Source organism: Sturnira hondurensis, unplaced genomic scaffold (genome assembly GCF_014824575.4).
Source record: "Sturnira hondurensis isolate 20B ecotype Veracruz unplaced genomic scaffold, ASM1482457v3 Scaffold0022319, whole genome shotgun sequence".
In the NCBI taxonomy this organism is placed as follows: Eukaryota; Metazoa; Chordata; class Mammalia; order Chiroptera; family Phyllostomidae; genus Sturnira; species Sturnira hondurensis.
Window position 1 is genome coordinate 481,162 of NW_028094950.1, and position 27,576 is coordinate 508,737.

The window sequence follows — 27,576 nt, forward strand, 5'->3', positions numbered from 1 at the left end:
CACAGCTTAGAGTCCAGGGATTTGCTAAGGCCCCTGAGTTGAGAGCGGTGGTGGAGTGTTTTTGATACGCAGATACCCACCCTCACAAGGACAATTCAATGAGAAGATCGGGGTGGGGAAATGGGCATCTGTATTTTCAAAGCTCTCCAGGTGATTCCAGAAGGTTGACCACTGCTGGCCAGGGGAGCACTGCCCTCCCTCCAAGACTACCAACCCCGTCCTGGGAGCGAGGACTTCTAAAGCTCAGCCTGAGGAGACTGAGGCGCAGAAGGCTGTATGGTGCTTGCCCCGAGTGCCTGTGGATTCGGGGCGAGAGCCCAGTGGCCTGCCTCCCAGTCAAAGGTCCCACCCACTGCACTGCCTGAGACGCCACTCTGTCCTGTGAGCTGTGAACTGCACATCACCTGATCTCAGGACGTGGAGATAAAAGGATGGCCCTTGTCCTCAAGCTCATGGTCCTGGAAACAAGGTGAAGACTCTAAAGCAAAAGAGATTCTCCTTTGCAGCCAAGGGAGGGTGTGGACTAGGGCGTCCCGATGACTGCCTCAGAGGGAGCAAGGGGGACCTGGCTCTGGGCAGGCTGAGTCCAAGATGCGACTCGGCGGGGTAACTGATCCCTAGGACTCAGCTGGAGAAATGGTTGGGGCCTCAGGACAGTGGTGCCCTATCAGGGCCAAGCCCCCAGGGCCGCTGAGAGGCAAACCTGGGGGCAAAGCCACCTATGTTTACCGACAGAGTGGCCAGAGGGATGGAGTGATGCGGCCCACCTTGGCCAAGGGGGAGAGGGACTCCTTTTCTCCATGAAGCCAACCAGGTCATCCATTTGCTGGTCCAGAGGTGGACAGGGCAGGCTGGGGGTCTGAGGGCAATGGGAAAGGTGGGGAACAGCTACAGGGACTGGGCAGATGATGGACCAGGGATGCACAGAGGATACCTGGGCAGGGCTGAGGGTTTGGCTGAGGCTCCTGAGCCAGCTGGCATGGTTGGGAGAGGCAACAAGGACAAAGGACAAGAGGTGACAGAGTGTATGTGTTAGCAGTAGCTGCACCGAGGCGTCTGCCCACAGGTCCGTCCTTGGTGGGGTACCACAGAGGCCAAAGTGGGATGGAGGCAAGAGAGAAGGAGGGAAGAGAGACTGGAGCCCACGAGGCAACACTGTCTGGAGCGATGGAGGAGGAAGGAAAGGGCAGAGAATGGGGTCATCGAGGGCACCTCAGGGCGGCTTGGCGGGGCGAGGCTGCCGTGAGTGCGGAAGTCCCGGGCACAGCAGGCGGCGTTCTCTAGCGGGACAGTTCTAGGTCTCCTTAGCTCTGGGGACATGTGCAAAGTGCTCCCAGGATGTGGGGCTTGCAGTGGGGACAATGCTGAGACAGTCACAGGGATGGAGTCTGGGGATGACAACAGGGTGCTCCTTAGCATGGATGGGGACCGGCGTTGTCCCTTTATCACCTCCAACGCCTGGGTTGACGCCATGCCTGGCTCAGCCTCTGGTTCTGCACAACTCAGCCCCAGCCCAGCCAGGGTCACCCACTGCACGCAGGTGTCAGCCATCACTCCTGTTAGCTGGTTCTGGCACCACACCCTCGGGGACGGGGTGATTCTCATCAAATCATTGACGGGTGAGGAGCAGCCCTCCGTGTCTGCATTCTGGAGCAAGACGCTCACAGAGCCCAGGGATCCGGCCCAGTTTCCACAGGAAAGTGATAGCTGGGGCCACGGTGGCTGGTGGAGCCTTCCTATCTTCTTGGAAATCAATGGGAGTCCTGCACAAGGGGAAGAAATGCAACCCAGCACCAGGCCGCGTGCTGTCCCAGGAACAGTGGCGGCTGGGTGCACAGCGACATATTTACTGAACGCGCTGGCAGGTGCTGGGCAGGAGGGATGGAGGGGAGAATACAGAGATAGTTCAGACGGGATTCTGTCCTCTGGACACTGGCCATGTGGTAAGGAAGACGGGCAGGGGTTCAGGTGGGGACACCAGTCTAGGGGCTGCAGAGAGGGGAAGCCGTATGAGATGTGTCCTGCCAGGTAGGCCCTGTCCCTCCACCACCCCAAAATACATGCATCTCAAAGGCTGGGATGAACAAGAGCCACGTGCCACTTGTATCAGTGGTGGAGGACGGAAGGCCCGAAGTAAGAACAATCAAACCTATTGCTTGCATTCTCTGTCCCCTTCACCCCCTGCCATGCTCACAGTGCACGCAACTCGAAGGCCTGTCCTAGGAAAGCCGATTTCTGCGCAGACCGTCTCCTGAATCTTTCCCCAGACTTCAAGTCCGCCTCTGCCCCCTCTTGGAGCTGGGAACACCGTGGCCACCAAATCCAGGCTTGGCTGTCCAGTTTTCCAGCTTTCCTCCAACCCTACAGTCTCAGAAGCAACCAGGACAGCTGTCCCATAGTGCCATTAGGGGTGTGCCAACAACCCACAGCTCCTAAGGCCTGAAACCCATCTGCCCTGCTGGCTGCCCCCTCTGGGCTCCGGGGTGATGGCAGCAGGCTGCACTGCACAGGGGGTGTTCTTCCATCTCCACAGCAGATCCAGGCCCAGCCAGGAGCCTCCTCTTGCTTCCTGCTGACAAACCATGGCTACCTACACCCCACAGCTGCATTTTCTCGTCTCTGTGCAAGGGCTCTGGGAGTGGAGGGCCAGCCCCAACCTCACTGTCTCCAAGCCCAAAGAAAGCTCTCTGGCCAGCAGAGAGTTTGGACATGGCAGGAACCTTGTTGGCCTGCTGCTCTGGCCCCTCCTGCAGGAGGAAGCTGGACAAAAGGCTGTCATCTGGCCCCAGGCAGAGGCTATGAGGCTCCTGGTTGGAGGGTACCAGGGTGTGTGGTGCTGAGAACGCAGCAGACGTGGCCCATGCTTGCCCAGCACCAGGCCTCCTGGGTTAAGCAGAGGTGGCTTTGGCTCATGGGTTTCCAACAGTTCAAGTGCCATGGAGCCATGCTGGCCTGGGCCAGCTCAGTCCCAACTGTCTGAATCCCCGTGTCCAGACCCCCACCTGCCCACTCTCATTCCAGGCCCAGCCCCTGACCTCGGCAAAGGGAAAGGGGTGAGTGTTGGCAACTCCAGCGCCAGGCTCCCGGCTTCTGTTGGCACGCTCCCGGCCTGTGGTTGCGTGTGAGAGGGGTCTGCGGCTTCTTTCCCTCCAGATTTCCGCCCTACGAGATCGGCCCCACCCCCAACTCTCCTGGCTTCATGAGCTGGGTTTGAGAATCCCGGATCAACACTTCAGGCCAGACTTTTACAAATTTAGTCCAAGAAAACCATCGAATGACCATGCAAAGCTATATGCACAAAAGTGTTTGTGATGGTGTTATATATAGGAGTGAAAAATTGAAAACAAACTAAATGGCCATCTTTAGGGCACTAGTTAAGTAAACCATGTTGATGATTATACACACATACATACATGCTCAACACACATACATGCACACAATACATACATGTATAATATATACATATATGTATAATATAGACACATACATATATGTATAATATATACATATATACACATGTATGAAGCCTTGAGAATGCTGTAGATTTGTATTTACTGACATAAAGAGGTACCAGTGACATAACACACGTGAAAACAACATGTCACCCAGCAGCACACATAATGCGACCACATTTGTGTGTGTGTGTGTGTGTGTGCGCGCGCACAGGAAAAAGGCCCAGAAAGAGACACTAAAATACTTATTTCTCAGGATTGTAATAATTCATATAATGTTAAGTACTGTCTTAAATATTTTTATCATGAACAAATTATTTTAATGATATTTAATAATGCTATTTTAACCACCAGGAAAGTTAAATTGCCAAAAATAGAATTACAGTTTTGAGGAGCTTAAAGGTCACCCAGCTACTACTGGCTACGCCCATATCCAACCTCCCCGAGACCCAGGAGAGCAAAGATGAGCTACAACAAGGCTGGCAGGCGGATTCCAGGAGGATGGGGGCCCAGCTGGCTTAGCCAGGCCCGGAGCACCAGTCAACCTTACATCTGTAGTACAAATGTCACCCACCAAAAGGGCGAGGGAACGGGCTGCATTTTCCTCCCTTCCCCTGTGAAATCCGCATTAGAGAACATCGCCGGCCACGCCAGGGCCTGATGCCTTTCTCGGCCCAGGTGAGCTGAGCAGAGGCCTACCTTGCACCGCACGTCCCTGGCACGCTCGGGGTTCGTCCCCAGGATGCAAGACCCTCGACGGCCACCAGCACTTAGCGCAACAGCGCGGGCATCACCAGGAGGCCAGGCCGTCTGGAAGCAGAAGAGAAAAAGGTGGGGAAAAGGTATATCCTCTTTTGCAAAAAAGTTCTCTTTGGAATTCCAGTACCTTGGGTGGTTGCTGCCCTAAGTGGAAGCTTGTCCCAGGCTTGGATTTCTGAGTGTGGCTGGTCTCACACAGGGTGGGCCCAAGATAGGGGGGCCAAGTGGGGAGCCCAGCACCCCCAGGGGCAGCACTGCTACCCCTCCCCCACCCCCAAACACACAGAGCCCTAATCCCCAAGGGAGAGCCATTAACATTGAATAAGGGAGGGAACAATGGCACTGCCTTCCATCTAATCCAAACCAAGAAACTCCAGAGATAGAAATAATAAGGCATTGAAGTCTTTCATCTGAGGCTGAAAAGAGAACAGGACACAAACTCTAGAATTACAAACACCAATCGTTAGTTTTTTAGACAATGGGCAAGGAGACCTTGAAAAGGCAAGAGATGGGTTCCCTGGGGAGGACGGTTTTAAAAAAGATATAGATTTAACACCCAGACGGGAGAGGCTGGCTGTCCATCGTGGGGAGACAGGGCTACTGCTGATCCCGCTTTGCCTCGCGGCCTGTGCGAAAGCCTTCCTCGCGCCAGGAAGCCGCATCCTGCCCTGCAAAAACGCACGGCTGCCATTACCCGGGAATCAATGTCTTTTTCTAAACGGAATATATCATTATCAATTGATTTTCCTTTTTCCTCTTAGCGCCCCAGAGTCCCGGAAAGCAGGGGAAAGCTTTAATGTGATACACGAAGGATCTGGACAGGTAAACACGTCACTGCGCACTCATGCGCCTTTACAATGGGCTCCTTGCCCGTGTCGCGGCTGGTCGTCCTCAGAGCCTCCCGCCCTGAGCTTTCTCAGCTGCCACTGACAGAGACGCAGGCTGGCCATATCAAATAGCCATTTTAATAGCTGAAGGTGGCAAAAATATTATTTTTCCCAAAGAGAGTGTGTTCCCTTTAAGGTGGAGAAATAACCTCTGTGGGGAAGCAAAGGGAGCCAAGGTCGCCATTTAGTCTTGACACAGAGCCAAAGCCGTACGCACACATCCTCTGCCAGGTGCATGTGAAACACATGGATAAATCTAGGCTTTGGGCCGCAAAGTATCGACAGTACTGATGACGATCAGAATCAGATGATCGATGGACTTCTGGGAAAGATCTTTGGCAGACATGTGGTGGGGAAGGGAGAGGTCTGGGAGACAGCGGTCAGGCCACTTTTAGATCTTTGAAAAGCCCATTCATTCATTTAACCATCCATTCATTCCACAGATAATTACTGAGGGCCTGCTCTGTGTCAGACTGTAGTCTGGGCCCTGGGAATACGCCAGTGAACATAACAGAACCGCCCTCCCGCAAACCCTGGCCTCATGGAGCTCATCCTCCTGAAGGGGTTAGAAATACAGAATAAACAACAACCTTCAGGAGTAAGGGCAAACTGTGTACAGAAGGTGGTCAGTGTTACTTAGTAGAGAAGAAGTGGAGCAGGGAACGAGTGTCAGGTGATTGTGGTGAAATTTAAGGGAGGGGTCAGGCTAAGTCCCCTGAGAACATGACATGTGCGCACACATGAAGGCGATAAGGCAGTGGGGCACACAGGTACCTGGGGGACAGCACTCCAGGCACAGGGTGGAGCCAGTGCAAACGTCCTGGTATCAGTGTGACTGAGGCCGGACAAGGGAGATGCCAGCAGGAGACCAGGCTAGGGTGGTGTGTGTCCAGATCATGCAGGCCCTTAGGCCACTGGGAAGGCAATTATCAGCTAAATCAGAGCCCGAAGATACGGGCTGCCAAGATTTAGAGGAAGCTCTCACTCTCTTGAGACAGACCTTTGAGGCCAATGTCAAGTTTACGCCCTTCCTTTCTCTTTAACCCCGGTGGCTCAACTCTCCAGGCTGTGTGGGATGAACAGGGCATAGGCCAGACAGGAGCTTGGAGGGAGGCAGGCCACCAGGCTGTCTAACTTGTTCCAATGACAAAGACCTCTTCCTTCCTCCTTTGCAGTCCCCAGAGGCCACTTCCAGAGGAGATAACTAAAATGAGATTTTGAATAAAAATAAACCTTGTGCAAAGCCAAGTTTATTGGGACTTTTCCCTAACGTGCTTCTGAAAAGATCCTAATAAGAGCTGACATGTTAGATATTACAGGCTGTGCCGGGTAGTTTCTGTCTCCCCCTCCAGGTGGGCTTTCCTCCTCTCCGGGCCTCACGAGGCTCACCTGACCGGCGTGGAGGGCCTCGCTTGTGATCTGGGTGGGGCTCACGCAGGCCCCGGTGGGACACTAGGGATGGGGGCCAGTGCTTTCCCTTCCTGCCCGCGGTGCCTTCCTGGGCTGGCCTTGTCCCTCCGCTGAAGGTCATGGCTGTCTCTGGCTGCCCTGGGAGGGCGCCACATAGCCCCCTCTCTGGATTCCTGGAGCAGCTCCCTCCCTGGTCCCTTTAGGCTTAGAGCCCATAACGCTTCCCTCCCCCACATGAGCCCTGGGGTGTCACAGTGCCTACACCGGCGCGAAGCGTCCTTTCACTGACGCTTTTCAAATCACACACTGGAACGGGTCCTTTCCTGTCAAGACCCCAAACCGGATACATTCTCAGAGATGGTTAAAAAGCGGGACTTTGGAAACAGATGTGAATTAGAATTCCAGTGAGGTGCCTTACTTTTCTGACACAGCAGAGTTATTTAATTCCTATGAACCTGCCTTTCCCATTCTTAAAACTAGAGAAACTGGCACATAATCCTCTCCCCGTGCCCAGCACCAACGTCTCAGTACTGGTCTCACTACTCCCCGCTCCCAGGGCAAGGAGCAGCCCCCTCATGCTATCTGTGCCCACCTCAGCCAGAAACTGCGCCCCTTGAGGGGTTTCTAAGTCTTCTCAGCTCACACTGATGTTAGTTCAAAGCTCAGTGATTTTGTTTATTTACTCTTCTTGCACTTCTTTCTTCTACCCAACCTCCACTCCTGGCTGTCAAATCCTGGGCATCCTGAGAACAGACATCATTATCTCAACATTCAATTGCTGCTCCACAGCGCCCCCTCTCATGGTGCTGTGTAATAGACCCTACACTCATTACACTTTCTACTTTAGGAGGCCTGGAAGCTATATCCAGGTACATAAATCCCTCTGACTTTCAGGAGATGCATGGTATTTCAAGTGATTTTAAATTAAATGACTAGAAACTGGTGTCTAGTAATAACTCTGTTCCCAAGTTAACCCTGTTGAAGCTTACATTTTCAAAGATCATGGCTTGGGGAAATGAGTCTTGGGAATAAACCCAGGAACTCATCGGGAGACAGGTACGGTTTCCATTTCCAGGTGAGGGGAAGGCACCGCTTCAGGACTTTTAGCATCTCCGGTCAGACGGACCCTCTCTCATCTCAAGCAACCCGAGAGATGCTCACTGAGTTTGATGGGGCATAAAGGCCCCTGTGAGAGCAATCCCTCCAACGAGCTGGTTGGGCTCAGTAACTGCCTCCACGCCAGGAGTTCTTAAACATTAAACTCCAAGAAATTTTGAGAGCCATGCAAAGTCTCAGTCTATAAATAAAGATGGTGCCTGACATGAACCAAATTGGTAGCCAAGAGAATTATAAGGGCCCTGGGATTTTTTCACTTCCTTATAAAAGAGACCAATTTTGGGGGAGAGAAACCGCCCTAAGGTAGGAGAACCCAATTAGGGACTCTCACGTTTGACACAGGATCACAGAGCAGCCCTGCCTGGGTCCTGACCACGCTCCCCAATTATGGCTCCAGCACTGAGTCGCTCACCACCCCTCTGCCGGCTGGGAAACGAAGATCCTTTCTTCCTTAGAAGGAAAAAGCAAATAACCTGCAGGCTGCAACTGCAGTGAGGGAATCAGCTCCCACCCGCCCTCCCACCAGCCCAGAGCATGGCCCTGCGGCAGCCCTGGCACACGGCGCGAGGGTCCCTTCGGAATGTAACCTGCAAGGGCAGCGCTCATTCACGTTCTTGCAAGAAGAGAGAGAAACAGGCCATACATTAATACTATCAACCATGGGTTCACCAAAGCCTGTGGGCACCTTGCCAAGCCCAAAATAAACTCAGGAGGTTTATCCATCAGCTTCATGACAGATCATGGGCCAAGGGGTCCGGAAAGCAGTGCTTTTAAAAGGGGAGAAGGCAGGCCCAATGACGGAGCAGCTCACGAGAGCCCGCCCAGCAATGCAGAGATTTCCTCTTTCCATTAAGGAGCCAGAGTTGGCCACCGATGAGATCCATTACTTAGTCTCAATGTTAGGAACGCAGTGCTTGGCAAGCTTTGTGCGGGCATGTGCTCTGCAAAAAAAAAAAAAAGCCACAACTCCTGATTGAGATGTAACAACATTTTCATCACACTCCAAGTTTACTAAGCCTAACTCCTTCAGGTTTTCTCGTTTATCTCTTCTACCAAGTTGATGAGGTGATTACCGTTACTATTTCCATTTTACAGATGAGGAAACAGAAGCCTGTGGGAAATAGTAGTTGCCCCAAGTTACAGGGCCAATAATGAGGGGAGGAGGCAGAACTGGAAATCTGGATTCGTGTCTCCCATCCCACGCCTTGCTCCAAATTACCGGCCCTGCTTGTTCCTGGGCCCCTGGAGATGAGGCGACGGAGCTGTCCTGTGTTCACTCTGGAGTCGCCACCTCCGGTGTGGGCTGAATAGAAGCAGAGGTGTCAGCAGAGGTCCTCATTCCAATCACTTCCGGGTGAGCCCAAACCAACCCTGGGACCTATGGGCTGCTTCCCCCCAGCCTCCACTGCCCGCTCCCGGATGCCCTGTGGGGTGGTGATCAGGTTCCCAGGTGTCCCCTCACCAGCACTGACCTTCCCACCATAGACCCTCCCCCACCATCTAACCACAAAACCTGTGGGTGGCAAGGCAGCTCGAGGCTTCTCCATCACTATCGACTCAGTGTTTTCTCAATCTTTTTTCATTATCAGCCACCCCAAAGAGAATATTTTAATTTAATTTATTTCTAATGAAAGGAACCCAATGCTAACGAGTAAGATTTTGTCGGGTAGAGCGTCGGAGGGTCATGAACCCTTTTGCACTCAGGAATCAGTGCACATGTCCCTCTCGATGCGTTAATCGATTGACTTTCCCCAAATCTGCTGCTTCTGGACCTTATCTAAGGGCACAGCACTGTCACCTCCTTGTCCTTAAACCTCCAATTCCTCCTCCTCCCTCCAGCTCCCGCCACACACAGCGCTGTTCAGACCAGCGAGCACGGTGACCCGTCCTCTCAAATCCTCACTAACGCCGTCTGGAGGCCCTCCCTCTGGCCTCCTCCCCTTCCCCTCCAGGTCACCCCTCTCCAGAAGTTCTTCCAGACTCTCCTGGGCACAGACACTGGTGAGGCAAATCGCTGGAGAATATGAAGACAAGAACATGAGTGCCACCCACACAGGCTTCTTGGTGGGCCGTCTTCGGGCTGCTCTCACCTCCTTTGGATCAGAAGAACCAGCCAATGGAGAAAGTGCAGGCTGACTAGAACCTGCGTTATGCTAAGACTCTGCCAGGAACCCATACCGAAATTCCAAAAAGAGCTGCAACCCAGCCCCCCTCTCCAAAAAAAAGCCATTTGGAGCAGACTCCTCCTGGGCAGTCAAATGAACTAGGACTCGCCAGGCTCAGCCCGCCCCGCTGGGCCGGTGCAGGCGCCCCACGCCCAGGTTACTGCAGACTGGCTTCTCAGAGGAGCCAGAGCTGGCACGGCCCTTGCCTGTTTGGAAGGAAAGCGGTAAGAGGGCCAGTGGCCCCAACAGCCTGCCAGGCCCACGGCGGCACTGGAGTGTCGACAGAGCACGCAGCAGCTGGCACGTAGTAGATGCTCAGCAAAGCTCTGCTGAAGGAAGGAAAATGCCTACAAGACAACTCATTTCTGACAACGTTGCTTCAGACATCTGGAAGTCCACACCACAGTTTCATGAGCGGAATATAAATCGCTTAAAAAAAAAATCAGACATTGCTTCCAGATTTTGCTCTTACAAACAGGCCCGCATCCTCCCTTTAAATTGCAATAATTCCTTCCCAGATGTTGCTTCTCCTTCAGACCCTTCAATTGAAGCTTTTCATGCTGACGCCCCACACTGGCTGGTGCTGTGTGGAGCCCAGGGGAGGCGGGGTGGGTGCTGATGTCCTGAATTATGGCCAGCTGCCGATGCTACCAAGCTGGACAGTGGTGCGTATTGGTTTCCCTCTCCTTCCTCTTCCCCAGAACCTTCCAGGTCCCAGTGTGGGGTGGGCATCTGTGGATGCCCCACGGTGGCCAGAGTGGCACTGCCCACCTCACCGCCTGACTCGGCTGGGAACCAGCCTCCTGCCTTGGCTCTCCCTGACACGCCAGGGGCCAGGCTGGAATTTCTCAACAGGACTTGTCTAGAGTCTTGGGGAGTCCAACACAACTAGAGGCCCGGAGGTGGGTGAGAACTGTGGGAAAAGGGAGTGGTCTGTGGCCTTTCTGCAGGAGGGCCCCTTCCACCTGCTCCACGGTGTGGCCCCATCTCGGCACCCAGCACAGAGGAAATCACACCCAGGCAAGAGGACGGTGTCAGCCTTGACCATTTTTCCTCTTCCTCCCCCCTCCCCAACAACTGGCAAACCAAACTCTGGGCCTGAGGGAAGATGCTATATGGCTTCTGCTCCCTCTTCCCACTCTCCTCTTGACCCAAGCCCACAAGGCCAGTGGCTGGAAAACCCTTCTTTCCCCCAAGAGACTCTTGGAGGCATTGCTTCCCCACCTGGGAAAAAGCTGTTTTATTTGAATGGATCTGAGCCTGTTCCATATTCTCAGAGAAAAAAAAAATTGTGAAAGAAAAGCTTTTGGAGATTACAGTACTTTTTACCCAGATATGATGAGTTATCCATTTAAAAATAAACCACAGACAAGCATGTTTCCCCATACCCAGGCAGAAAGCAGTCATTCCCAGGAATTGCTGTGAGTTCTCTGTTTTTCTTGGCCAATATAGAAACAGCCTAGGAACTGAAAATAGAGTTAGAAGCTAATTCAGTTTTCCTGATCTCTACCAGCGTGTGCAGGCGAGCGCCTTGATTGTACCACGGCACCCGGAAAAAAGGACCGAGCCACGGCTACCAGCCTCAATACACTGCTGCAGACTAACCCAGCAACCCACAAGCCCAGAGCAGCCGACAGGAATGCACCACACCGCCGAGCTGCAGCCTGGCAGGGCCCAGTTCCCCGATACGGGCAGGAAACCAAAGGGGAAGGAAGGTGAGTGACAAGCTCAAGGTCATAGAGCTGAGGAGGAGAGTGAGGACGACAGCCCTGGCTTCCTGACCCCTGGCTGCTGCTCTGTCTTTCACCCAAACATCTCTCTGTGATGGAAGATTCCAGGAAAGTCCCTGGAAAGGTCGAACAAGTTATCACAGCCCAGCCTTCCTCCCTGTACAAAGTCCCAGTTTTTTCCTCTCCTCTCCAGTGAGCAGTAAATCAAATATTTCTTGCCGCATTACTTCTCAAGCTCAATGTTTTGAAATCCAAAGACATCTATAAATAATACATACTCATTTATATGTACGTTTAAGAGATTAAAAAAAAAAGCCGTAACAAAAAATACCTGTGGATTCTTCTGAATACTAACAGCCTCCTTAAAACGCAGTGGAAGCCCATGCATAATGGACACAGGTAACCAACCACGCAAGCCAACTTCGCGCCCCCTTCCCGCCCCCTTCCAGGCGAACTTCCTGCCCCCCACCTGGCCCTGCCCAGGAAGGGAGCCTTCTTCCGAACCCACTCCATTCCCTGCTTCTCTCCCACGGTCACATTTAGCAGTCTGCTTCTTCCGTTACATGTGGCACTGTGTGGGTTTTTTTTTCCCTCTGCCGTTTTATATGAAACATTTAGCAATGAAGTAGCAAATAAAAATACTACGTATCATCTAGAATTCACATAAAATTATAGTTGGCTTGAACGCAGCTAAAGGTTGATGAAAAGAAACGTGGATGCTTCTTAACGGCTTATTTGTGGTTTATTACACATTCCATGTGTCTCACTCCATTGAGAAAATTGACAAGTTGAGGTGGTTCTCTCTGGCACAAGCCGGCGGGGCAGATTCTGTGTGGCGAGAACGCTTTCGACGCACCCACCTTGTCTTCCCCCCAGGCGACAGAAAAGGCACAAGGAGTCCATCCGCACTCACGTTAGTCTCTGAAAGAAGGGGTTTCTGTCCTTTCCCTTTTCCCAAAGGGTGAACTCTCGGCTTTCTCTAGCTGCCCCGTCCTCCACCCTGCTGGGCGTCTCTGGTCTGCACTCCAACTCAGGAGGAGGCTGGAGTGCCGGCCGGTCTCAGATGGACGTCCAGGTCGGCCAGGAGCTGGCAGGGTTGGCACCTGCCCCGTCGCACACTCGAGGGCACAAATAGAGTGTGCAGAGCTGGAGCAGAGCAGACTTTCTGGGCACCTCTGACATCCCCAAATGGAGCCACTGTCAGCCATGACAGTGTGTCAAAAGCTTTGTTAAGACTAAGGTAACGGGGTATAACAGGAATGCCCTTACCAGGGGCCTGGAATGCCCTAAACCACAGGTGTGGACACTTGGGTAAGAACTCCCTCTGGCCACTGATATGAGTGGGCCCCCCGCCCTGGAGGAGCCCAGAGCTCCGACCGCCCAGCACTCAAGCTTGGCTGAGCCACATGTTGCGCTCGGAGTCCGGCTGGACTTCTGCTCTACTGGATGCAGGCCGCCACCTGGCTTGAGACCGATACCAGCCTCTCCGACAGAGGATGTGCCAGGGACCAGGACTTTGCACCAGACCCTGGCTCTGCTCACTTCTGCCACGTAAGCGTTCTCCCCTTGTGTGTGCCCTGCTTGTGACTCTACTGGCTTATTGGGGAGGTCTCCCCTAATACACCTGGCATTGTGGGCGGATACGGACAAGTGTGGCTCCTTTCAGGGACACGCCCTTGTTTACGACTCACAGGATGGCACCTAGCTGCAGCTGGGTGAGCGCTGAGTCCACTGTGCCAGCGGGACTTGACGGGGGCCGGAGGAGGAGGAGCTCCTGGCTGCAGGGGGCTCCATGTGGGGGCTTCATCTAGTTCTGGGAGATGCCAGTGTGTGAAAGGGCACATGCAGAGGGTCCAGTGTCCCAGTCTGGCTTTGCCTCCAAAGTGGACCCAAAACATGGATTTGGATGCAAGCATTTTTATTTGGGGGCGGTGAATGGCTGACCCAAGAAAGGAGTGAAAGGAAAGGGATTTGGGATAGGACAGAAGATGAGCCGAGCAAGGGTATGTTAATGAGTAGGACGCTCCCGAGGGCGTCTGGGGCTTAATCCTCACCCGCAGGTGAGGAAGGAAGCTGGGGTGTCTATTCACCACCCCTCCCTCTCTGTAGTTGATGGGTGCTTTGGGGATGTCCATCCCCTGTCCCTCCAGCCTGGCGTCTGAGTGGGCTGGGCATCCTCACTTAGAGAGGGGCAGGGCTCGGGAGGGGCTGGCCCTGAGAGCCTTGGGGACGGCGGTGGGTGGAGCTCCCCTCGGCACCTGGCCTCTTCCGGGGACCTCAGCCTCTGCCCCTGTTCTGGTGCCTTGGTCTCTGGGCCCCCCGTCCTCCTGAGTGAGCCAGAGACACACACCGCCTGCCGCGGTGGCAGACCTTGAGTTCGCTCACCCCCACCGTACAGGCTGTGTCAAATGTGTTTGTAATGGGATCATCTGCTATCTGTCGGCCGCGCAGCGACCATGTATGAAAAATAATGCTGAGGAGCGAATTAAGCGATCTGTCTGCCAGCAGCCTGTTGAGATGAGGAAGGGCTGCTGTTGACAAATCCATTAAAATTATATATAAGTTATCTAAGAGCACATAGATACATGTTCAGAATGAGGACATTTTTCATGGGCATATTAAATACAACCCGGATTAAATCATCTTGTCTCCCTTGAATGGGGTAATAATAATTAAGAGAGGAGGTGGGAGAAATAAATCATATCTATTACCTTCCTGATTAAAAAAAAAAGTCCAGAATTTTCATGTTTCAGGGTGATGATGCCTGAAAACACTGAGACTTCTGAGTGCTGCAAGCATGAGTCACAAGACACGGGGGGGGGGGGTGGTCCACAGGGGCCCCAGTGGTTTCAGGACGGGAAGGGAGGGGTGGGGAGGCCAGGCGTGTGTCTCTTTGGAAGCAGAACCCAGACAAGGGTTTCAGGTAAGTGGTTCATCGGGGGCGTGATCCCAGAAAGCCCCGGCGGGAGAGTGAAGAAGTAAGGCAGGGAAGCCAAGGAAGGCCACATGGACGGGCCTCAGTGAGCGGGTCACCACTGAGGACCCCAGGGCCAGTCTTGCTGGACCAAGAGGGGCACGTCTCAGAGTCGCCCCGCCTGAGCTGTGAGGAAGCCGGCGTGTTTGGCAGCTTCCGTTCTCACCCGCGGAGGGCTGCTGCCAGGACAGAGAGGCCCTGGCACTTCAGGTCCACCCCAGGCGGTCAGCAAAGGCTCCGGGGAGCCTGGGCTGGGAGGTCTCTGGAAGTGGGCCCCCACTGTGGACAGACACGTTGCGCCGGAAACTCATAATGTCTGATTACTTGGATGGAATTCAATTTGCCACTTTCAAACGTCTAACCAAAACAGACTACCCCCTACCCCCATGTAATCGCTGAATAATATTATAATGATTTCGCATGGAAATTGCATTATTTCCCTGATGGAAGCATAAGCTGGAAACCTCTCAGGGCTCTACCCGCTACATTACTTTTCAGAGTAGAAAGTAGCAGGTTCCAATTATCTGGGAAAAAAAATTAAAACAGTAACAACACAGTATACAGTGTGATCCGAAGGGAGAGAACACACGTTTTCCAGGACGGGCACCTTGATTAGTGACTGAGACTGTTAAACACATTTCAGGTAATACACTGATAATGGACATTAATAGCAGCAATAGCGTTGAACTGCTGGGATATAATCATTTCTGATTATGTTACTATTTCCCTTTGTGTGGCAGACTGCATATTTCCGAACGGCTCTGTGCTCATTAAACTACACAATAACCCAACGGCAGGTTGTGGCAGAAATGTGGCCCGAAGGGGCTGAGAATCCCTGGTGTCTGGCGAGTGGGCAAAGGCGGTGGCCAGAGCTATCGAGGGGCCGGGAAGACCCGGCACATCCTCTGGGGTCCGACCCCGTGGAGACCTGCGCCTACACTCACCGCCACTGGCCCCCCACAGGCAGTAAAGGATCGCTTGTCTGCGCGAAGTAACAAGCGGCCGGGTTTGAAAGAATTTGGTAAGGGAAAAACGTGTACCTATGCCGAAACACACGGCATCTTTCCCCCTCACTTCCCATCGTTCCTAAGGAAAAAAAAGGGTGTTGCCTTATTTTCAGTATGTCTAACATATTCATCGATAACTCTACGTCAGTAAAAAGACTCATTTTATAGTGCGTTCTCCTACCTAATTCTGTTAACACAGAGGTAGTAGTTATTCTTGGGGTTATGGTACCACAATTTCAGGAGCTACTGCGAATAAGATCTTTAAAGGTCCTTTGAAAAAGAAACCCAACATTGGTTAATTGCTGCAAGAGATTGTGACTATTTGCCTGTCAGGAGAACAAAAACAGAACCAAAACCCAACACTGCCTCAACTTAGGAGAATTGAGGCCTGTGGCTGGGGCCTCAATTAAATACAATTTTAAAGGAAGGTGTAATGCCCAGACTCGAAAGGCGCCATCTGTTGAAAACGTGGATGGAAATCTGCTCTGAAAAACGGGTCCAAGAGCCACTCTCGTAACAAAGAGCACACTGGGAGCAACACACACACACAGGAGTCAGAACCGCACACGACAGTTTTGAATAATGACCTGTAAAACACAGAAGTGGAAAGAGGAGTATTTTAAAATTCATATTTGAATGAAATATTTTAAGTCAACAGTTCCTTCTATACTCTAAAAGATTCTGTTTATTTAGCTTAGCTAAAAAATTCTTTTGGAGACCTTTGCTTTGGGAACATGGGGACCTGCCTTATATTGGGTAAGAAGTGAGTTTTTTTTAGCAGGATAGGTGGATGATCGTCATCCTGGCAAAAGGCAAGTTCCATCCGCCAGCCCAAGCCACTGGGGACACTAGAGGCCTTCAGTCCACAGGTCCGTTCATCGTGAAGATGGAAAATGGAAGCTCAGAGGGCTGTCTGTCCTACCACTGAACCCTTAAAGGGAGAAGTGAAACCTAGGAAAAAGCAGAGGTGTCGGAGCATGGCCTTGCCTATGGACGCCCCATGTGACCGTGGCTGGGCCGAAGGCCACTCATCTGTCAGGTGGGGCTCGTCAGGGGCTGTGGACTCACAGACCATACCCCGACCTCAGAGAACGCACCTGAGCAGGTCAATTCAGCCACCACCTGTGGTAGGTTATGTGGGGGCACCGTGACACCCGCCTTCCCTCCTAAAGAGGTTTTTCCCTCAGGGTCACAGACAGGTTTGCCCTTCCTAAACTCTGCCGGAACCCTGCCACTGCCCCCAAAAGGAAGATGCATTTCTTTAAAAGCTTATACAGAAGTAAAAATGCCAGCCCGAGCTTCTTCGCATGCAGGACAAGCACTGCTGAAATGTGCCAGGTGGGACCTGTCCTCTGGTCACTCCTCCGCCTCCCTGAGCTGCAACAATCTCTTGCCCCTCTGGCCTGCAGCAGCCCCTCCCGGCAGCAGGCCCCAGGCTCCTGTGTGTCCTGGGCCAGAGCCTGGCGCCCTGGACCATCTTCCTACTGGGAGGAGGAGTCGCTGTAATGAAACCCTGAGAAGAAGGGTCTGTGTTGGCTAATGATGTCTCTTTCAATGGTGTCCCAATGAACTTACTAAATTTCACTGGGAAGGCACATCCACCTTCCCCTGCACCAGAGACAGAGGAGAAAGGGTACATCTGACAGCGGGGTGGGGGTGTCCTGTTGGAGGGGTTACATATGGTTACTGGGGTCCACGTGAAGGTCTGGGGCAATGAAGAGCGGTTTTGATGTCCCACAAGCACACTTTGTTCAAGCATTTACCTTCTGATGGGCCATTTCACCTACGACGGAGTGCCTAAGAAAGTAAGAGGCACGTGAGAACTTCGGCTCCGAAAGAGTGAAACTGGCTATCTATTTGGAGAAATAGAAACTGGCTATTGAGAAACTGGCTGTTATTTCTCTATCCATGTGGCAGGATAACACCCTCTGTTTGCCCATCAAAGAGAAGAGCTAGCTCCTGGAGGATTTGCTCCTAGGCCCTCTTCTCTCCCTCCTTGCTCAGTTCTCTTCCCCAGATGACGTAATTCACGCTCAGGGCTTCAATTGCCCTCCGTGTGTGGCTGCTGCCCCGCATTATCTCCAGCCGCTCCCTCCCTTTCCTCTGGGCTCCAGCTCTGTGCCTTTCACCTGCTGATCTGACACCTAATTTGATGTCTCGAAGGCAACTCAACCTGTCCTGCCCCTTCCTCTGACCCAAATACAACAGAACAAAGAAACCCCTTTTCTTCAGAACAAAGAAGTCCCCACTTCTCCAGTGCTCCGGGTCTTGGGGGACAGCACCACTGAGCATCTCATTGTACACACCTGGCTAAAGCTGACGCAGACCCCGAGTCAGGCATCAAGGCTTGAGGAAAGCCGTCCTTGACCCGAGACTGGAACACATGCCCGTTCACAGAGCTCTGAGAATGAATCTTCCCTTCGAGGGCCAGTGTTCACAGTTAAAATTTGTTTGCGATGACACGGTGAACTTGTATTCCTTGCCTACAGCAGAAGCTCCGTACAGACAGAGACCATGTCCACTTTTTCTCCCTCTGTGGTTTTATAGTCCAGGGGTCAGTGAACTACGGCCTAGGGGCCAAGTCTGCCCCTAGTTGTATTGGTAGAACTGCTTACACGTGTTTGCCGATTGTCCACAGCTGCGCCGGCCCTGCGGGAGTGGGTGGGGGGGCGGCAACAGAGACGATGTGGCCCTCAAAGCTTGAAATATGTTTTCTACACAAAACGTCTGCCCCCGGCTGCTCTCGTCTGGAGCACGGGTGCCAAGAAGGAAGCCGACACGCGACATGAACTTGTTACATGAATGGGTATGTGGGCAAGCGGAATAAACTGAACGAGCTTCCGATGGCTGCCTGGGCGTCTGCTGAGTGGCGCCCCACGTCCTCTCTCTCCAGGGCAGCGTGGGCCCCCTAACGACCTGCACTGGAGCCCGTGGGGCAGTCACTCGGGAGCTGACCCTCGCTTTCCTCCCCAGTAGCGGGAATCCTTGAATTCTCTTTGGATTCCTAGCCAACAGTTCACTCCAGACAAGGAGGGGCTTTCCTCTGCCTGCAGGCCTCTTGCCCCTGGGGTGCTGGAACTTGGAAACTCCCTAGACGTCCCACCCCAGCCGGACCCTGGCTCAGGGCTGTGACGGCCCTAAGGAGGAACAGGAAATTCCAGCGACACCCCCGCCTTGGGAACCCTCTGGGCACTGCGGGGGGCCCGGGTGGGGAAGGAGCTCAGAAACACACCGAAAGCCCCAGAGTGATGGACCCACAGGAGAGAAACGCAGGAGGAGGAGGAGGAGAGAGCTAGTGACCCCCCGCTGTCCCTCCTCCCAGCTGAAGCCTTCAGGACCCGGCAGTTCAAAGCTCAAAGTTTCTGCCACCCCAAGGAAAAGACGGCTGTAGCCACTCCAGCCCCCAGAGGCCTGGCCATTTTCTTGATCTGAGCCCACGCTGAGGTCACTCGTTGGTCACACATCACCTAATACTTGTCCCTGTGTTTGTATGAGGTTCACTTTCTTTGTACTCTGCACCATCTCAGAGTGGGATCTGCTCCTGCCTCTGTCACCCCTGTCCCAACCCTTTGCCTGGGGCAGGAAGGCACAGAGCAAGGCACACAGGAGGGGCTCAGCGAACACCTGGGGAAGGCGGACAGACCGAGGAACCGCACCTCGCCTGACACCGGAGCTGCCCAGGCCTGCTTCCTCAGCTGCGAGTCGACCTGGAGTGACCCCGTCTCCCTCCTCCCGCTGCCCCGTGCTGTCTCAGCTGGGCCCCGTCAGCACATTTCACACCAGCCTGGGTGCGTCCACTGTCCAGCCCTGCAGGTTCCTGGACTTCAGGCAGGGTTATTCTACACCTGCCACCCTGGGAGAAGCGCAACGTCAAGAAGCGGCCACCCTCCCCCTTTTTTTTTTCGTGGGGGAAGCCTCTGGAATCTTAATATTCACAAATAAGTTGTACAAAATTCCCCAAGCGGCGGTAAAGCAGCACTCAGGCTGAAGCGTTAAATGCGGCAGGAACAGAAAACGCAACGTGAGCATTTACACCGAAGCACAAATAGCCAGGAACCCACAGAGCTGGTGTGGGAGAACACCCTGGCTCTTCACTTGTGGGTGCCAGACACACGCATCACGTGGCTGTACTAGAGAAAGGCGTTTTGTTCAGGTTCATGGGCAAGAGAGTGAACACTCCTGAACAAAGCCCCAGTCGCTCCTCCCAGGATTCTAGAACACCGGCTTCTCCCCGCATTGTCCAGGGTCCCTGGCACGGCTGTATGGACCATGAAGGGGGGTGTGCAGGGGGTCCCATGGAGACAGCTCCCCCTCAACCCTGCCCCTGCTTGGGGGGGGCCTCTCTGTCTCAGCCTCTGCTTTTACAAAAAATGGAGAGGAGGCTGACTTCAGTCACCATCTGGGAATCCGCTCAGAAGAGGAATCCTTGGGAATGGGCGTGGGGGTGGCTCCTGAGTCTGCTACAGTGGCCGTGACAAACTACAACAGACCGAGTGGCTTAAACAACGGAGACTGATTGTCTCACAGTTCTGAGGGCTGGAAGTGCACGATCAAGGCGTCAGCAGTTTCGGCTTCTCCGGGGGCCTCTCGCCTTGGCTTGCAGAAGGCCCCCTCCTTGCCGTGTTCTCGCCTGGTCCCCCCTCCGTGTGTGCACGCATTCCCAGGGCTCTGAGAGTCTGAGTCTTCTCTTTCCATAAGGACCCCAGGCAGACTGGGGGAGGGTCCGCCTGCCACACTTCACTTTACCTTAATCCCTTCTTTAGAGGCCCTGTCTCCAAACACCGTCACAAATACTGTCAGGGCTTCGACACACACATTTTAGGACAAACTCAGCAAGTAACAGTGACTAACAGAGGAGCCAAAGAGCATGCATTGCCTTTGCTCTGGTTGAGAACATGCTTAGCCAGAACATTCTGGTCTAGGAAGCCAGGGGTCTGGCCCTCTGTTGATGTGTCACCCAATGGCAGACCTGTCTGTCCTCACAGGACGTCCCCGAACAGAAAAGTGAATAAAACACATACCCAGAATATCTTCCATTGACTGGATTTTCCTTCCTTCCTTCCTTCCTTCACAAAGGCCTTCACTAAAAATAGATGCACAAGTCAACGACGGGAATTATGGTCGTGGCAGACCACACCAATAGCCAGCCATACCAAGCAAGGCCATCGGCACTTATAGGTTAAAACAGGTTAAAGTTGAGAAGCACCGTTTTGCACCTGAGATGGAACTGTGAACTACAATCCATACCGTGTGTGTGCACTTATGTATTTATAACATGGATATGTAGTTCACTTTTTTACAGAGTGTCTCAAGAGGCCATGGGCTATAGAAGCGGTCCAAGTTAGTGGGTAAACCTAAACATTGTTTCTGATCATTTAACAGACCAAGGACAACTCTACCCAAAGGAACCAGACCCGAGAAGAGAGACTCTCCTGAGGGCATCAAAGGGCAGCATCGTTTCGTTCACAGGAAGTTTGTCTCCAGAGACTGCAAACTGATTGACCCCAGGGTGGGGAGGTCGGAAAAGAAATAAATGTGCTGCTCCCCTGCCACCATTTCTATAAGTTGTCAAACTTAGGGTAAAAGCCGTGGCTCTCTGTAAGCTAAAGGCTCTGTGAAAGGGATGCTGAGCATCCCGTTCATAGAGGGGGCAGGCAGCCTGGCTGTTCACCCCAAACTCTGCACCTGGCATTGACCTGGCATGGAGTCTGGTCAGCAGTAGGCACCAAGAAGCATTTGTTGTATGGAATTTAAATAAACGCATTAACCATGAAAGAGATCTGGGAAGGGGGGAGACTAGAAAAATGCAGGAAGAGGAGGTTAGCAAACATCACATCCCACCAATCACGAGAGACTGTGACGATAAGTAAATCATTATTCAGTTTCTTGATTTGGTTATAAAAAGAAACAGAAAATGCGGAATAAATAGCGGTTTTAAAATGTATAAGCTACATCTTTTCAAAAATAAACCCAGAATTTTGTAAAGAATATACATTAAGCATATGTATATATCAAGGTTATATAAAACATCAAGACGATCCATTCTGCAGACCAATTTAAAACCTGAGGGTTTGAATAAAATCCACCGTACTAAGCACACATATAAAGCTATTTTCAAAACAATTACTATATGAAATAAAGAATACATATACTATAATGCGGTGAGTCTCCACCTCTATGTGAACGGGATGGGAGGGGTGGGGGGGGAGTTGACACATGAGGCTGGAGAGAAAGGCGGCAGGCAGAGCACAGAGGGCCTGGGTGTGGGGTTAAGGATTTTGTACTTTCTCCTCTGGGAAGCGGGAGCCAGTAGAGGTTTTAAAGGAAGAACTGACCCCATCGAATTTGTATTTTCAAAAGATGACTCACTGGTTAAAAGCCCTGAGAGAAGACCGCAGCCATCAGCTGAGACCAACACAGAACAGCTGGAACTGAACAGGACCTCGAAGGTGGCCATGTCCTACGGAGCTATCCTCAGTGGACATGAGCCAGTCAGTGGGCCATAGGCCCCACGCTCAGGGCTCACTGTTCTGGGTTCCAACGGACAACATAAAACTCCTCCCCCAGAGCCATCCTAAAACATCTTCCTTTTTAAAGAGTAAATGCAGGTCAAGTAGAAAGTGCTGGAGTTTGCCCGTTGTTTAAGAGTGAGCCTGAATTTTCTTTGTCAAAGAAAAAAAATGAAGCAAAATACCAAGTCTCTCTTATTTTATGATCTTGCTTTTTCTAAATATTCATATAAGCTGACCTTTTCAAGGCATCGCCTGGAACGGAAAACATGCTGGTAATAAATTGTGTTTCTCTGGCTTAATTGAAGCTGTGTCTTCGCCGTGAGTCAGGGTTGCTGGTTTCCATTTCTCAGGGTGCCCCAAGAAGCAGAACTCCGCAAGGCATCCATCACGGGCTGCCAGGACCCACAGGGGCGCTCTCCCTGCCGGTGAGAAAGTGTGTATGTGTGTGTGTGCAACCTGCCCCCGCGTTTTGAATCCTGGAACTCCCCTAGGGCTCCCTGGGGACTGTTAATAACCTGAAGTCACCAGGGACCCCAGACACCTTGGCAGCCTGGGGAAGCCTGTGGACCCCTTTTCAGAATAATGCCTCCACATTCGTACAGTAATGCACATAGCATGGTAACAGAAACCAACTGCTTTTAAACGTAGTTATCAAAATATTAAAAAGCAAACTGCCAATATAGGAGTGAGTGCACTTTATTAATGTACTTGGTAACAAAGCCTAGAGTCATGGTTAAGCTATGGACCATAATTTCAAAGGAGAGATGAGTGTAAACAATAGTGAAAATGCCTGTGATTCCCACGGGTGACACAGCCGCAGGCACCGCTGATGCCACTGTGGTGTGTTGTGCATGCCCCTAAATCGAAGGGAATGCTAACTTTTACTTCAAAATAAAAATATATTCTCCCCACTCATTTTCACGGACTTCCTGTGGCAGACCTAGTATGGAGACAGGCGCCCTGCCCCTCCCCCAGTGTGGACTACACCACCGGAAGGTGGGGGTGCTGTTCCCAACCCTGTTTAACCCCCAAGCACCTCTCCTGACCTCTCTGGGGGCGCTACTGCTCGAACTCTGTGGGACTGCTGTGAAGATTTAATGAGCAATTCCTTCCCCTCTTTCTGAAAGGTTAAGATGGAAGCAATAAATGTGCGAGATTAGGAGTTGGTGAACCCAAGGCCTTGACCTACACCCCTGGTGCCTTGGGCCCCCGTGGCAAGCTCCTTGCCTCACAAAGAGGCTTAGAAGACTGGTGAGAAAATGTAGCCGTTGTGCTTTGGCCACCAGGAGGCGCCATTCCGACCAGGATGGCACTTTGGGGATGACGCTTTGTGGAGGACACTGTCATGCGGCTGGTGTGGGCTTGCTCCTGGCTCCACCGTAGGAGCTGTGGGACTTTGAGGCTGTGTTTCTTTTCTGTGCCCCAGTTTCCTTTACTGGCCTGGGAGCCTCTCTCCTCCAGGGGGCTCTCGGAAGGAGGAGCCGCGCCAGTAACACATGAGTGCTGGGGACAGGGCCCAGCACTCGGCAAGCATTCAGCAATCATTAGCCTCCACCATGCCTGGTGGCCCTGGGTCAGGCCCTGATGAAGCCTCACCACACAAATGCTTCTTCCTTTATCCTCAGTGTCTGAGAAGCAAAGGCTTAGAGTAAAGGGCGGGGCCTTTCCCCAGAAGCCCCATAGGGCAGGGAAGAAAATGCTGTGCGTTCTCCTTTTTAATGGTGTTCCTGAAATGCCTCAATATGAGAGACGCATGATAAGCCAACAAGATCCTGAAACTTCAGAGAAATCGTGCCTCTCGGTCCTATGCGGGCTATGGCTGCATTTTCCTGTCCCCTGATACTGCACAGGTGGTCCTGGGGGCAAAAGACACGCGGCTGGACGGGCATGAGGACTAAGCCACGGTCAGGGTCGGTAGGGCGGGGAGGGTCGGCCGGACAAGCCGTGGACCTTCATGTCAATAAGAGCACAGGGAGGGCATAGGTAAGAAACATTAAAAAATTTTACTTTTACTTAGTTTTCATCAAAAGCATCCTCTTATAAAAGGAGACCACACGGTTCTTGTTCTTTAGAAGTTTACAATCTCTCGGGGGAGGCGAGCCCAGACATGGAAAAGACATGAAAACACTCAAACTGAATGCAGCAGTTACACTGAAGGGCAGCTCTAGTGCTCTGTGTGTGTGGGGTAGGGGGTAGGGGGGTGGGGGAGGTGGGGGAAGCAGGGGTGGGGTGGGGGAGGGGCGCCATTTCCCTTGATTGTGTCTTGTGACCTTTCTGCATATGTTTACACCACTTTTACAGTTAATAATATTAATATATTACCCCGTGTCAGCTAATAAGAGCGAAGGAAGAGCGATTCCTTTCACCAACGAGGGCTATGATGCCCCTGACCCCTCCCCAGTCGACAATAAAAACATGGAGGCTTCCAAGGGGTGGACGATCGTGTGGGCAGACCAGGTGGACGTCCATCAGGCCATCGGCCTCCTGATCGTGGCCCTCCAGGTGGCATTCCCAGAACTATGATATTTTGACCCTGAACTCCACAGAGGGGCCATAAGACTGCCTGGAGAGAAGGGCTGGGGGACAGCAGGCTCTAACCTTGGAGGAGAGTTTGCAAGGTGTGCACAGGGTGCAGCCCCTGTGGGAAGGGGTGTGTAAGCGGAAGTAAACGTTGGCTGCACGAACAGAGAGGCAGCCCCGTCCCCCCGACAAAGCTCGGAGGGCCTTCGGGGAAGGGCAGGATGAGCAAAATGGTGAGAACTCACGTTTACTGAGCCCTGTGTCGCAGGCAGGCCCAGCTCCAAGCCTTTACCTGTGTTAACCTGTGAACTCTATGGGAGTGAGCAAAGGACTGCTCCTTCTGTTAAGATGGGGAAACTGAGGCACAAAGAGGTTAAGCCATTTGCCTAAGGCTACCCAGTGGTGGGCTGAGGAGCCAGGACTCAAGGCCAGCCCTCTGCCTTCAAAGACTAAACTGTAAAATAGGTACCTAGTTCATGCTCAGTGAAAAGAATGCATTCACCACAGGCCACATGTTACACGATTCCATTCATCTGATCCGCCCAGAACTAGAGTGTCTACAGGGAAAGCAGATCAGTGGCTGGCAGGGTCCGAGGAAGGTGGGAATGGTGAGTGACTGCTAATAGGTACGGGTTTCCTTCTGAGATGATGAAAATGTTCTAATATTTACCATGGCGACGGTTGCACATATCTGTGAACATATTAAAAACCACTGAATTGTTCATCTTAAGTGGGTGAATTATATCTCACTAGAGCTGTTCTGATTTTCTTTTACTTCGTTAAAACTAATCTCTTAAGAAGGAAACCAGAGAATCTTCGACTCTGCTTTCACTGGGAACCTGAGGCAAGGCAACTCAACTTTGCTTCAAAGGGAAATGGATCCAAATGAAAAAAAAAAAAAACCCAAGGGAAAATGCCCTTTTCTTTAGGGTCTTCCAAAACCAGAGCTGCTAATTGAACCCTCACCCGGGGGCAGCCCCTCCTGTTTTTCAGGGATGGAGCGCGAGGGTTCCAGGCCACACAGGAACCCTGGGCCTCTGCTCCATCCCCGCTGCACGGCCACTGGGCAGCTCTGCCAGGTTATTAAATATGAATTAAGAAAACGTCAGATCTGCCCGCCGAAATCTAAGCTATGGAAAAACAACCCTGACCCTTCACATGATCCCGTGGAGGGGAGTGAACCGCTTCTGCCCAGTGGCACGGCTTGCCTGGGCAGCGTGGCCACGCCACCCGAGAAATCTTGGGAGAGTAGCGTACTGTCTCAGTGAGACGCCAGATGAAAGCTGGATACAAGGCCGGTGCCTGATGCATGATTAACTCGCTCATGTTCCTCCCGCCTGTGCCGTGAATCGCAGAGTTGTTTTCCCCCGTAGTTGCCACAGTGAGGACGAGAGCGTTTTAATTGGCGAGCGAGCAGACGTGCCGCTGGAGATGTCAAAAGACTGTCTTTGTTAAGAAGTGGCTGCGTTTCGGCAGAGGCCCTGCAAGATCATGTCTGCATCTCGGAATCAGCTGCGGAGTCTGGCTGGAGCACAGAACTGAACCGGCCAGAGGAAAAGTTGATTTCGTTCATGCAGAGCCTTCCTGGACAGCCCCCCGGGGTCTGGATTCTGCATTAGATTTGACCCTGTGGGCTCCAGAGGCTTGGCCCGGCATGTCTTGCATCCAAGCAGCACCTTCTGAGGCATGAAGGTGCCTGGGCTTGTCTGAGAGGCTGATATTATGCCTGGGTCCCTCGGTGAGGTAGAATGCTTATAGCGATGGCCCTGCCTAATGGCCTCTCTGTATCCATGCCCTTTGCTTTGACTTGGTGGTGCCCTTTACTCTGTGACCTTAAGCATGACCATGCGACTCGATCTGAAAATTAGTATACACTTATTTCCACTTTCTCTCCTACTTCTCAGAAACTGCTGTGAGGACAGGCTGGTGGGGCTTACTGGAGGATGAGAAACCAGCCTACCCAGCCAGACCCAAGTCGGAGAGAGTCCAGCCAAGATAACAGAGCCACTTAAGTGACTACAGTTGACCACACAGGTACAAATGAACCCAACTGAGACTAGAAGGACCAGCCAACCTACAGACCCCACAAGCAATACCAGATGTTTATTTTCTTGGGTCGCTGAGTTTTGGGGGGGCAGCTAGTTGTGCAGCACTGTGGGGTCAATAGCTAAATAATAGGTGGTAGATGGAGATCATCCAACCCAGCCCCAGAGGGATGCAGAGTCCAGCTCTAGAGGCCCCCTCATCCCACACAGACACACGGACCTGCTGTAGACCTCCCAAAAGAAGAGTGGAGAAAACGCGTTGTCGGGGGCCAGCGAGCCCTGGCGTGAGCTCATGGGGCAGGCAGGAGAGGCAGTTGAACTCCCAGAGCTTAGACTCTGGAGCCAGAAAGCCTGGCTCCAAATCTGGCTCAGCCACTTCCTGTGCCATCTTGGGGGAAGTTGCCATGGATCGGCTTCATCAACATCCTTCCAACTGATGTGCCTTCCAGCATTTCGAAGTTGAGAAAGCTAACATGGCATCTACCCTTGCACTGCCAGGGACCTAGATGTGTTTTAGGTTCTACCAAGCAGGCCCACTTGTATGAGACCTGAGAGGGCAAGGAAGGGAAGTGGGCGACATGTGGCAGTCAATTCTGCTGTCCTCCTGCCGAGCAGAAGCTAGGAGACCAGTCACCGGCTTTGCGGGTGTATTGACAAGCAGAGCATCCTGTAGCAGATGCATGTCGGAAGCCCCCAGTGGTGGTGACCATTACCGGTTCCTAGGTGGCGACTCAGGTGGGTGTTCCCGAGGCCCATAGTTCCCGCAGTGGGGTCCCGATTCCCAGCTTTCCCGACTTCAGACAAGGCAACCCTGGCAGTCTGGTCCCCTGGTGTCATGTTGGGAATCATATCCGGAGGCTGAGCCTAATCCTGACCCTCCAACTATCTGGGGAAACTCCCAGTCCCTTCTGCTAATTTCCGTTCAAATAGCCAGAGAGGTTTGCTTTTGGGCATCTGAACCCCAATGGATACATGTTAACTCCTCTGGGACTCGGTTTC

The 27,576-nt window shown here is 52.5% G+C and overlaps 1 protein-coding gene across 2 annotated transcripts in view; it reads right to left on the reverse strand.

The window, feature by feature from the left end:
- Nucleotides 1-27,576, reverse strand: part of KLHL29 (kelch like family member 29) — a 272,918-nt gene that overhangs the window by 195,874 nt on the left and 49,468 nt on the right. The window contains exons 1-2 of one of the 2 annotated variants that reach the window (XM_037035407.1): nt 13,870-13,874; nt 4,152-4,262 (exon numbers count right to left, since the gene is read on the reverse strand). The gene's annotated coding sequence lies outside the window, so the exon portion shown is untranslated. Of the gene's footprint in view, nt 1-4,151; nt 4,263-13,869; nt 13,875-27,576 lie in introns of those variants that run through there. The other variant, XM_037035405.1, reaches the window with a different exon arrangement.